The following is a 13,696-nucleotide window of genomic DNA, read 5'->3' as shown; positions in this document are numbered from 1 at the left end:
CTCTTTGCCGATAAATCACATTTGGAATATATATTAATAACAACACACCGGATTTTCTCCACCCCACACTCCAAAATAACACCAACATACCCTTCTCCTTGGAAGGAAAGAACCAAATTAGCAAAAGATTTCCTCCAAATCGAAAGAATCCCACCAGGACACCACTACTACCTTCCGAAGCTCTAAACACCCAATCACAATCTTCACTCCCCCACAAAGAATAACATAACCAACTTGAAACCTAAAATAAACATAAGGAATCAAACATGCAATTAAGTCACCAAACATTTATCTCAAATCACTCTTCAACATATCAAATGCTCTTTCAATATTTTACCGACGAGGCTGCACTTAGAAAACCTAAGAAGTGGTTTGTTATCATGTCCTTTTCATTTACTCGTCTAGGCTTGCATATAAACAAAAGGGTTAATTAAGTAAATAGTCCCTATAAATATTCAGAATTTTGTTTTTAGTCCCTACAAAATAAAATCACACTTTTTAGTCCCTATAAAATTTTCCATCAACATTTTTAGTCCCTATAAAATTTTCCATCAACATTTTTAGTCCCTAAAATGCTTAAGAAAAATGTCACAGGGACTAAAAAGTGTGATTTTATTTTGTAGGGACTAAAAACAAAACTGTGAATATTTATAGGGATTAAAAACTTAATTAACCCAAAACAAAAATAGTAAATGCACATGGCCTACATTTGGACTAGCTACATGTATTTTCTCTTAAGTCGAACGGAATATTATTTTTTATTTTTTTGACAAGGTGGTCCAATGGAGTATTTCTGTATTATTAATAATGTTAGCGGCCAAAAATTAAAAAAAAATATAATGTTAGCGGCCAAACATATCATAAAAATATATAAAAGAGAATCAAATGGCGATTGCATTGAATTTGAAGAGCTGTATAATATATTTTATGACATCGTGCTCTTCGGTCATCAAAATGCTCCATTGAAAAAAGGAAAAAAAAAAAATAAGAGAAAAAAGAAAAGTAGGCAAACAATGGTGTCGTTTATGGTGGGCAAATGATATAATTTTTCTATGGTCGATAGATGATCAATCTATCCATTCAAACAAAGTTAAATATTGAATGGCCGGATGTTTGCATGCAACTTTTATAATCTCCTCTTCAAAATCTTCGAGAAATATGTAAATACTTAAGTTTGATCAATAAATTATTCTATTAGGAGTCAAATTCATGTTGTTCTGAAAAATTCATCATTTAGAAAAGAACTTGTTATCTTTTTAAGTACAATTGCTCGGTTAATTGGTTAGTTAATGCAAAATTAATGGTTAACTTATTAAAAGAAAATTAATGTCGAGAGAATTTTGAGTGATCACGATCATTTGAGCACACTATTGATTAAATAATGTGTATTTTTTTAATAACTAAATGGTATGTATTTTTATCCTAAAAAATGACATGTTCTTAATTATCTCGAGTAGATTAGTCTCGAGGATAAGAAGAGACATTGTTTTATTTGTGTGTGATTTCATATATGAAGCTAGTGATCATCTCTTCAAATATATGAAAGCTATGGTGATCATATGTCTTTAAATAAAAGTATCTATTAAGGATTCAATGACTCCAATTGTACTAAACTAAAAAGAATCCATAAATATGTCCACTAATATGTACTTTAACTTGTTGTAATTTGTACAAAACTGATATACAAATTAAATATTCATATATAAAAATTACTATATGTGAGAATGTTTAAAAGACGCGAGACTGTTCTCGTGAGCTTAACTCAGTTAATAGGAACAATGCATAATATATGCAAGGTCCGGGGTTCAAATCTCAACAAAAAAAAAAAGCGAGACTAATAACATGCACATTTCTATTTTAAATAATTGACTCACTAGTCCTAACTAATTGGTCCAAAACATTTACGATCTCAACTAAAACCTCTCAAAAAAACAAAAGTCGATACAATCTCAACCTTGATTTCCTCACTTCATTAGACCACCTATCTATGATTATTTACTCCCCGCTCTGTCTCTAAATTATACTAATTGTTTAAGATTTGTGCACGATTATTAAAGAAATGATTAATTGTGTTAATTTCAATAATAAATGTAATATCATTTACTAAAATACCCTTATTAATTGTAGTTAGTGGAGTAGTTAAGTTGAATGAAATTTATTAAATAAGGGTATAATAATGAAGGGAAAAAAAAATAATCCTAGAAAAAGGTTGTTCTCTTGATTTTCTTGGATCCAAGAATCTAAAGAAATTCATAAACCCTCTTTTCAAGAAAACGTTGAATATATAAAACCCTAAACTCTATCTCTCTCACCCCTGCTCTAGTGGCAGAGCATTTGTTGAGAAGTGAGGATGCTGATGTTGCTCTCAAAGCACTTGTTAAATTTCTTCAAGAAATTGACATTTCAGGAGAGAAAAACTAACATTAGAAATGCATTATGTCATTTGCAGCTGCTACTATTCTAATATTCATGACATTGGCAGAGTTTTGAGATATCCATGTAATTTGGGGATGGGATTTGCTGCTGTAGCAAAATCCCCAAGTTTCACACTGTTATATAAAACGACGTCGTTTCAACTTTTGGAAATAATCTTTTTAAAAAAAGTATTATAAAGTCACTCCAGCTAAGCCAACATGTTGTCTTCTAGTACATAACAGAGGAAAGACATATTGGGGGTGAAAGTTTGGCGCCAATGGGTACATAAACACACAAGAAAAATTGCTCGATTCCATTCTCAAATCGGTACCTCTTTCCTTTATTCTCTTCACTTTCTATCCTCTTTGCCATTGTTTTGTTGTAATTTCTTGTATTATTTACTTTTCCGAAATTTGTACAAAAACCCTTAAAAACCTTTTTTTTTGACAAATGAACCATTTTTCTTTCTTAAGTTGATTGTGCTTTAAGAAATTAATATTGACATTGCATTTTGTGTAAATGATTGAGAGTTCTTTTTTTTTTGACAGAATGATTGAGAGTTCTTATTATTTAACATGTATATAGCATCTTTCCTGGCATATTTCTTATTTGTAGCTTTGATATGTTTGTAACTTTGATTTACGTTTATACTATACCTGGTAGATTTGGAAAACAATGGCACTTAATGTGAAACCGAGTGTTGGTTTGGAATTTGATAGCGTAGATACGACTTGGCAATTTTGGGTTGAATATGGTAAGAAATGTGGTTTTGGAGTTAGAAATGATTACTTGAACAAACGAAAGGTAGATGGCTTGATTACATCCGGCAGATTTGTTTGTTCCAAGGAGGGCAGTAGGTTGAAAGACAAAAGATCCTTTTTGGTTAAAAAGCCTAGGGCTGATACAAGATCAGGGTGTCCAGTAAGAATTTCATTCCGTCTAAGAGATGGGAAGTATGTAATACAAGAGTTTGAGGAAACCCACAACCATCTTTTACAACACACAGAAACAACACACATGCTAGCATCACATCGTAAAATATCGGAAGTTCAAGCCTATGAGATCGAAATGGCAGAGGACTCTGGACTAATGCAAAAGTCTTCATTTCAACTTATGAGCACACAGGCAGGAGGTAGAGCTAATCTCGGATTTACACGATTGGATGTCAAAAACTATCTTAAAGCAAGAAGACAACGTAGCATGGTGTATGGGGAAGTTGGTAGTCTTATGCAGTATTTTCAACACCAGATGTTGGACAATCCATCATTTTACCACGCATATCAAATGGATTGTGATGAACAAATCACAAACATATTTTGGGCTGATGCAAGAATGATATTGGATTATGGATATTTCGGTGATGTAGTTTCTTTGGATACAACATATTGCACCAACCGTGCTAATCGACCACTTGCATTATTTTCAGGCTTTAACCATTATAGAGGCACAATCCTTTTTGGGGCTGCACTACTATATGATGAAACCGCTGACTCATTCAAATGGTTATTTGAAACATTTCTTGAAGCACATGGAAATAAAAAGCCTCAAACCTTGTTCACTGATCAAGCCCAAGCAATGGCTAAAGCACTAGTTGAGGTGATGCCAGAGACTCGACATGGGTTATGTACATGGCATTTGATGCAAAATGGGATCAAACACCTAGGTAGCTTGATGAAAGGGGGAAGTGATTTCCTAACTGACTTTAAGAAGTGTATGTATGAATACGATCAAGAGGTGATGTTTGAAGCAGCTCGGAGCAAGTTGGTTGCAAAATTTGATCTATTTGATAACAATTGGGTGAAATCAATGTATGGTATCAAGCAAAAATGGGCATCATGTCACATGAAGAAAGCTATCACTCTTGGAATGCGAAGCACTCAACTTAGTGAGAGTTTAAATTCCAGTTTTAAGGCTTGTATGAGACCTGGTATCAGTGTCATTCAATTCTTCCAACACTTTGAGAAAGTTGTTGAGGAGAAACGATACAACGAGTTAGTATGTGAGTATGAGTCTCGACATAAACTACCAAGGATGAGATATCAACATTCACCGATTCTAATGCAACTCACACAAGTGTACACACATAAAATCTTTGATATGTTCAATGATGAGTTTTCCGTATTCTTAGCTGCTAGCAAAAAAAGTGAGAATTTGTCTCAACTTCCATTTGAATATGTTATCACCGTGTTTAAAGTGGAAGGAGAGTGGACAGTACTATTTGATCCAACAACTTTCTCTATATCATGTACTTGTAAAAAATTTGAGACTTTTGGCATACTCTGTTGTCATGCATTAAAAGTCATTGAGGCAAATGATGTTAAACTGATCCCCAATCAATACATCTTAAAAAGATGGACAAGAGATGCCCGTGATGGTGTTATTATTGATGTTAGGGGAAATGAGGTTGTTGATGATCCTAAACTGTTTAGTACACATCGATATAAGAGGTTATGCTCCACTATGATTAGATTGGCAGCCGACGTGTCAACATCTGAATATCTACATAAGCTTGTAGAAAAGGGATTGTATGACTTGTGTAAGCTGGTGATGGAGGCTCGGTTACGAGAAATAGAGAATGCCGATGATGAAGGTGATGTCCCAACAGGAAAAAAAGAATATGAGACACAAGCAAAGGGGTTTAAGGTTAAGCCTGGATTACAAAATCGTAGACGACTAAAGAGTTGTGTCGAGCTTATGTCTAAGAAAAAAAAGCAAAGCAACAACTGTAAAACCTACACCACCTCAAAGATCAATGGTGTAGATCCTAATCAATCGCATCTACTTAAACTTTTGCTTATTTCAATTTCATTAACTAGGTGTTAATTTTTCATATTTTTTGAAGGATCATGATTCTCTAAGTCAAATGGAATCTGGGACATCAACTTTAGCACAATCAGCATGTGAGCTTTCTCAGACAAGTGAGGACAACTTTAGTTTCACTAGATTATTAATGGTGAGATATTTGTGTCTCTTTATTGTAGTTTCACCACCTAAATTTCTTTATTGGAGTTTGTATTCACAATGTATCTTTTACTTGAATAATGTAGGAGCCACTCATTGATGGATGTAAATATTCAACATTGCAGACCTTCGTCGGGCAATTGTACGGCTGTAATGTGCTTGGTTTTGCTTCTGTTCCTTTCCTGGTGGCTGCTGCGTTTGGTTTTCCTGGCTTTCTAGCTGCTGCCCAGCTGTTGTGCATGGGTTTTTCATCTGTTTTTTTTGTTTCAGCAGTTGCTACTTTTTTGGGCTTGAGGCAGGGGTATGCTTTTTTGTTTCGGCACGTATATGTCGGCCTCAAGGTTGGGCCCTTAGTAGTTTTGGGGTTTTTTTGGTGTTTTGGTGTTCATTATAATTATAAGAATGTAATGAATGAAAAAAATTGAGTGTTCATTGAACTAGCTTGTGAACTAGCTGCTGTAGCAAAATGCAGACATGTAGCTATCATGTTATTTGAAGAATTGAAAGATGTAGTATTTTGCACATGTATTTTGCAACTTAGTGATCATTTTGATTTAATATTAATATTTAGTTAGTTGTTATTTTGTGAGGGTGAGGGCTATTATGTAATTAGATGCAGCTGTAACAGTGGACAAAAAAGTCTTGTACTTTTTGGACAGTAAAAACTATAAAATACAAGGGATTTTAAAAAGTTGAAACGACGTCGTTTTATATAATAGTGTGAAACTTGGGGATTTTGCTACAACAGCAAATCCCATCCCTGTAATTTGCAAGTGTAATTTTAAACTGTATACGTTGTCCAACAATGTATTTACGACGCCACAAAATTAGAGTTGAACAATTTTGTATGGGTAAGAACGATGCAACAATTAAAATAAAAATGAATAAATGATTGCGTAGTTTAGTTGAAGCATGTGTGAACACTAAGTTTTAGGTTCGATTCATGCCTACCAATTTCTCTATATTGGATGCTTTATGGTACTCTACTCGTGAATCCTCTTTAGGAAAAGTCTTTGATAAAGAAGAATGCACATATATTATGAAGGCTTAATTGCAGTTTTAGCCCCTTAACTTTCCCAAAGTTGCGATTTAACCCCCTAAGAAAAAAAAACTACAAAACTGTCCCCTAAGTTTTGCACATGTGGCAGTTTTGGCCCCCCATGCCAATTTTGACTCGGTCTACGCTGACGTGGCACCCTATGTGATGTGCCACATGTTATTCTTTTAATTTTTTTTTTTAGTCTTGGGGGCCAAAACTGCTACAGTTGCAAAACTTAGGGGGATATTTTGTAGTTTTTTTTCTTAGGGGGCCAAAATCGCAACTTTGGGAAAGTTAAGGGGCTAAAACTGCAATTAAGCCTATTATGAAGTGTACCAGCCCGAATTTTCGCTTGATTTATTTTATTAATTATTTATGTGTGTTTGTGTGTGCTCATATGTGATTTATTGCCTCTGTGTGTATTTTTGGTTGGGAGTTGTAGAATTCGGTGTTAGAAGGGTATTTTAGTCATTTTGGACTCAGGGGTATTTTGGTCATTTTGTAAGTAGGGGTAATTTAGTAATTGTGATGAGGATTATTTTTAGTGCTTAGTGAGAGTTAGTATTATTTTACTAAGTGCTAGAAAGTTGTAGTGAATTATTTTATTACCGGTAGGTGACCGTTATTATTGCATTTTACCGTTAAGTGAGTAATAACATTTTGGAGTTAGATTAGTAATGAGTTAGGCCCATTAAGGCATTGTGAGTTGAGCCCAATTAGATAGAACCTATATAAACTCTAGTTTGTAGAGAAATAGGGTTTTACCAACATTTTCACAAGGGTTAATTATGTTTTTGGTCCCTACAAAATTGTGACCTTGTAAGTTTAGTCCTTAGTTAATTTTAATAGCATTTTTAGTCCCTACAAAAAAAAATTACTTATAATTTTAGTCCCTGCTAAAATAAATTTTGTTTAATTATCCTTAAACTCTTAAATTTTTTAACTATTCTTTTTATACAAGTTTAGAACACTATGAAAGGTTCATTTACTAAAATCTATAATTTTTTAACATGAAATAAATTAAATATGAATTTTTTAAAACGACAAAAGTTTAAGATATAAGTAACAAAAATGTGGACGTAAAAATCAAATTTTTGCGATATTTTTTTCGGAGGACCTTTTAATAACGTTCTTAACACGCCTGTAAAAAATTGTTGAAAAACTTAAGAGTTTAAGCATAAATTAAACAAATTTGGATTGAGTAAGGACTAATATTGAGTGCAGAAATTTTTTGTAGGGGCTAAAAATGCTATTAAAATTAAGTAAGGACTAAACTTACAAGGTCGCAATTTTGTAGGGACCAAAAACATAATTAACCCTTTTCACAATTGAGAAGAGATAGAGATAGAGAGAAGATAAGGGTTTGAAGAGGAAGATCTAGAGAGGGCTAGAGGGAGCTAGAGATTCAAGCTTTGGGAGCTAAAGTGAAGCCCTATTTGATTTTGTGAAGAATTAAGGTAAGGGGGTTAGGCTTTAATCATAATCTTGTAGTTTAATTTCTATCATAATTCTTTGCATAATTGCTTATTGTGGTCAAGTGGTTAATTTGATTTTAAATGTAGAAATTCGTGCTTAATTTTGATGATAAGATTATATACATGAATTGAATGATAATTGTGTTGTTGTTGAGTTTGTATGTCAAAATGGGTATATATGAACATGATGTGTTTTTGTGTGAAATTGATGATGAATGAAGTTGTGGTTGTTGAATTGTGAATGAATTCATGTTCAAATGTTGTTGTTGTTGTTATCTTGACATATGTTGTTGTTGAATTGATGCAAGGGGTATCATTGAAATGATGAATTATTGATGAGTTTGTTGTTGTTGTTGAAAGTTGTGGGAGTTTTGGTGAAAATGGTGAATTAAGTTGAATTGTGGTGTCGATGATTTTTAATGAATGAAACAAGTTGATTATGATGAGTTATGGTATAATGATTTTTTGTTTTTGGTTGTTGTTTGGTAATGAGGAATGGTTTGGGAGAAAATTGGGATTTTGAGTAAAAGTGATTTTAAGTGTTTTTGGGAAATAAGTGATTCTGGGATAAGCTGTTTTGGAGATTTTAAAAATATGATTTTTTCAGTAAAATATGATAGGATTTATGGAATAGAACGTGTAGGCGAAAACGGAATTGGAATCGTGTTAATGGTTGGGTTTTTACGGACGAAACGGTAAAATCGGGAAAAACCGGGACTGCACAGAGCTGCAGCGCAGGTCACTGGCTACTGTCTGCCCACGCATGGGCACAGATTGCCAGCGCCTGGGCGCAGCAAGACAGCCCCTCATGGGTGACTGCTTTGTTGTGCCTTCGTCTGAGTGCTGTCAGGATTTCGGTTTTTGTTGCGTTCTTGTGCTTTTTCACCCCTTTTCTGATTTGAGTTGGCCTTTGGTGTAAACATGAAAGTTTTAGATAATTTTGTTAGCTTTGCAATGGCTTTGGTTTGATTTGAAATTGTTTTGTGGATTTTGAGTTATGATGAAAACACTTCAAGTATGTCTTGGAGAAATTTTAAAGAAACTTAGCATAATTATTTCCAAGTCATCCCAAAACTTATGGATTGTTTCCAAACTTTAAAACTTATATATTATGAGTTCAATTGATGTGTTTAATGGTATTTAACCTATGATGTGATGGATCTAACTTGGTTTTATTTTGTAAATGAATTGTTTTGCGAAATGATACCATGAGGCGAACTTTGTGAATTTCATGATTCCGTCGTATTTAGCCGGTGAAACGTAAATGTATACTCTACTGCACTTATATGTGGCCTAGATGTATACTTAGTTGAGGCATTGGATCTCGTTTGTTTGGTTTTGGTTCGATACTTCAATTACTTTGAAAATGGGATAATGATAGACGAACTTGTTGAAAATGGTTCTTTTAAACCAATTACTTTATAAATCCTTTGTGAATAGTTTTATATGATTAATTAAGGATATGTGGATGATTGTTGATGGTTGAAAGTGATGTTTATCATAAAAATGTTGTATTGTTCCACTTTACTTGATTTATGAAGTATATGGAATGTGGAGATATATTGTGAGTTGATGTTGATGTATGTTGATAATTATGAAGATGATCATGTTAATGTTGGTTGATAATTATGATGATGATTATGTTGATGATAATGTGGTGATGACTCTTAATTGAATTATGACTTGATTGATTGTGTGGACGTAAATACTTGATAATGCAATTGTTGTTGAGTTGATTAATGTAAAAGGAGGTGTACTTTTACATTGTTGTTGGTGGATATATATGTTGGAGTTTTTGCATTATTGGGTCTTTACTTGTATGTCCATGCATCATAGTCATATTGAGTCATATGTTGAAATGTAAAAGGAGATGGACTCTTACATATGATGTTTTTGTTGCATCATGGGTGACGTCCTTGAGGAGATTTGGTACCACATGCATGTATGTGTCGTGTATAGGCGCATATCATATTGGCATGAGTCTTAATTGTTGCATGTGAATGATGATTGTTGATGATAAGTGTGTTTGATGAATACATGCTTGTGACAATTGGAATTGATTGGTTGATGAATTGTGTCATAATTGAATATGTGACTTGATGAACTTGTGATTGCGTGGATTGGTGTATATGTACATTGGTGGATTTTGTCGATGGTTGTGAATAACTGAATTATGCTCTAATTGCATGTCTTACTTGTTTTTGCTTATACACTTGGTGAACCTATTTGATGATAATTATTTTGGTGATAATGATGAGGTGAGTATTGTATATGTATATATATATGGTGTAGTGATTTCTTTGATAATGATGATGGCTTGTTTATAACTTTGAAATGATGAAATGTACTTGTTGAGTTAAGCATGCTAAGTGAAGAATAAAGTGAGTAATCCTTCCATTGATTGATGTTGATAAATGATGAACTTATGTCGATGACTTGTTTAGAGATTGGATATACTTTCTATGCCATGTTAATAATGTGATAGCTTAAGGTGCAAGTAATGGGGGATAATAATCATGTGATGCTAGTATTCTAGGAGGGATGGCTATGTGATATGTGTGAATCCTTGAATGCTTATGTTTTCATATGTTGATTATGATTAATGTAAAGCTTAGCCCGAGTGGTTTTTGCCGCCTACCTGTCTGTATGGATGGGTAGACGCTGTGCAGGAGTAGTTGCTTTGTGGTGAGTGCTTGATAGCGGGAGCTTTCTCCGTTATCGTCTGAAATCTTAGTTTTAGGCTCTGATTAGGTCGTAGAGTCTTTTATGTCTTGTTGATTTCTGTTTTATTTGGTTGATGTTGTCCACTTGGAGGATTTTTTAGTTGAGGTTGTATTTGACCATGGCATGTATATGTTGGAGTTATTTGATTGGTATCCGCTGCGACTGTTGAGATATTTTATATATATATATATATATATATATATATATATATATATAGACACACACACATACATACATGTATGTTTGGATTTTGGATTTTGTGTTAGACGTAGCGTCTATTTCTTGAATATTTGTTATATTCGCGTGATTTATCGCTTTAATAGAAATAGGGCGTTACATGAAGCATATCATTCAATTATACTTAACAAAACAACAGTTTCCTGATTTAAAATCCACATAAAAGAAAACAATAGAACAACATGCTCTACCAATGTTTTTAGTTTAGCATCACAAAAAAAAAAAAACAAAAAAAAAAAGATTTTTATTATCCTCTTTGCACAGTGAAGTTGTCTATACATAGAACAACATGCTCTACCAATGTTTTAAAACCCGGACCGATAGTCGATCCGGTCAAGGCATTGGGCCACTGGATCAGTGGTCGGACCAATGAGTCACTGGTCAGACCGCATGACTATTGACCCAGTCTTTATAAAAAAAAGTCATGACATAAATTTCATAATATAAAAGTTAATAAAACTTCTTCTATGAAAAAATTAATAAAAATTCACACATTTAAATAATTACCGAATATAATATATATCAAAATCATATTCACATTAACAAGAAAAACTAAATGAAAAATGACTAACACCTCAATTTCGTCCTTGAATTTTGACAAATCGGCCAAATTCGTCCATGAATTATTCGAAATAGCTATTTAGTCCCTGAATTTTACAAACGTCCATCAAATTGGTCCCTCCGTCAAATTGCTCCGTTAGTGGTGATGACATGTCCTCTTGCATGCTGTGTTGTCCTGTACATGTGTCAACAAGACAGCCACGTGTACAAGGACTAAATTGATGGAAATGGTAAAAATTCGAGATTTAACTTTTCAGTGTAATTTTTCCTGTGTTTCCAATTATACCCCTCTATGATAAAGATCGATTTGAGACTTATTGTCATAATTTAAGGACTAATTTGATGGATTTTTCTATAATTTAAGGGCTTATATGATTGATTTTATTTGTAGGGAATGAGTACAAGGAGATATGACATGCGAGGACCAGTGATTTCAAATGACTTGCATAAACAAACACCACTGAGGGGTCCTGCTCCACAGAATTGATGAAAGTCGTTCTTAGCATCAAACAAGATAAGTATTTGTGTATCGTCTCCACAGGGAATAGTGCGTTATCAATGACAGTTTAACATCAATTATCATTCAAAGTATTAAGAGTACTTGTTTGTTTGAATTGAAATGTAACTAGCTAAACTAATTGCAATAAGTAAAAGTTGAGATAAATAAGGATTGAAACTTGTTAGGAGTAGCGTTCCTTAACCAAGCGTCACACGTAACCGAATGATCCATACGAATTCTAGCTTTATAAACAACATTATCACAATCAATTCTAAACTACCCTTCGAGTCCAAAGTGATATAATTATTTCTAAGGTATCGTTTAAACATTCGTGTCCAAATCCCTTAAACGATAACAAAGTCGATCGGATAACTTAATCGACCGTGTCCAGCCTGATTAAGCATCCGAAAGCATTAAACTCTTGATTATGGTGATTATCACAAGATTAACAAAGTTGTCAAAGAAGTTAACCTAAGATATATTGCTATTCTAGCTCTAGATTCAAGAGTTTGTGTCCAAATCATCTTGAATCTCATTGAAAGCATTAACACAAGAATAACAACAATATTGAATATAAATTGCTAGAATCATATTTTGCAAAATCAAAAGATTACATGTTTAGCAAGATCAAGTACCTCTCATCCCAACAAAGAGTATTTAGCTACACATCATCATGGAAGCCTTGCAAGGATGGCTTGAAAAGGAAGGATTCATTCTCCTAGTGATGTCTCAACAAAGGAATAAAATCCAACTTCCAAAATCACTCTCACTCTATATGCTCTTGCCCTATTTCTCTCTATGATATTATCTATGAAAGCTTAGAAAAAACTAAGAGAAAAGGATCCTAAAAATATCTAAGAAAATCCCAACATAACATCATATCTTCAAGGAATAGCAAGTGGGTGTTTTATAGACTCTGCCCTGCCTGAACTCGCAGATGCGAGCTACATCACTCGCAGATGCGAGTTGCTTCTCTGGACCAATGCAAAGCTGCCACGTCATTATTGAGGAGGTCAAACCGCCCTAACTCGCAGTTGCGAGTAAGGGAGCTCGCAGTTGCGAGTTGCTCGCATCTGCTACTCGCAGTTGCGAGTTTGAGTGCGAGCTGCTTCTCTCCTGGATCAGCTTCTGCCCAAATAGTGTTTTTCCATGGTTTTGGTCTTTAATCAGTGTCTTGAGGCTAATTTCTGCACAAAAGGATAGAGTAAGATATATAAAGCGTAATAAGGCATTTAACACTTATTTCTCGGCTTTTCCTTCGATAACTTGTAAAACAAGTAACAAAAAGTGTATGAAATATAACATGAAAATAACACTTCTTGGCACTTATCAAGAATCCAACTGCTCCTGGAATTATTAGAGTTCCAAATCCAACTTACGGGCCATCTGCTTCTACTCAATCCCAATACATGCTCCAGGATTTCCAAAGCATTGATGCTTGTTTAAATTATGCTTTTAGACTGGTTTAATTATTGCTTTTTGGACTTGTTTAGTTTATGGTTTTTTTGGATATGTAATCACTTAAGAACATCAAATGATTTGATGACTTGATGGATATGTAATTTGCATTTTTTGGCTATGTAATGACTTATGAACATCAAATATATGACTTATGATGGTATGCAAATGTATGCTTTTTTATAATCAAAGTGTCTGTCTTTTACTTTTTACTTTATTTAGCAAAAGTATACACCAAAGATCACAGTGATATCTGTTGTAAAAATTCAAGGACCTATTTGATGGTATTTTTACTAATTTGAGGATCGATATGATGGATATGCATAT

The 13,696-nt window shown here is 33.7% G+C and overlaps 1 pseudogene; it reads left to right on the top strand.

Annotated features, from left to right (window-relative positions):
• The first annotated feature begins 2,954 nt into the window (after positions 1-2,954).
• On the top strand, positions 2,955-4,446 carry LOC146920009 (protein FAR1-RELATED SEQUENCE 5-like; annotated as a pseudogene).
• Positions 4,447-13,696: the final 9,250 nt, after the last annotated feature.

Source organism: Medicago sativa, chromosome 5 (genome assembly GCF_051527215.1).
Source record: "Medicago sativa cultivar Bolivia chromosome 5, Bolivia_mono, whole genome shotgun sequence".
NCBI classification, from domain to species: Eukaryota; Viridiplantae; Streptophyta; class Magnoliopsida; order Fabales; family Fabaceae; genus Medicago; species Medicago sativa.
This window is presented reverse-complemented; position numbering and strand designations above follow the sequence as displayed.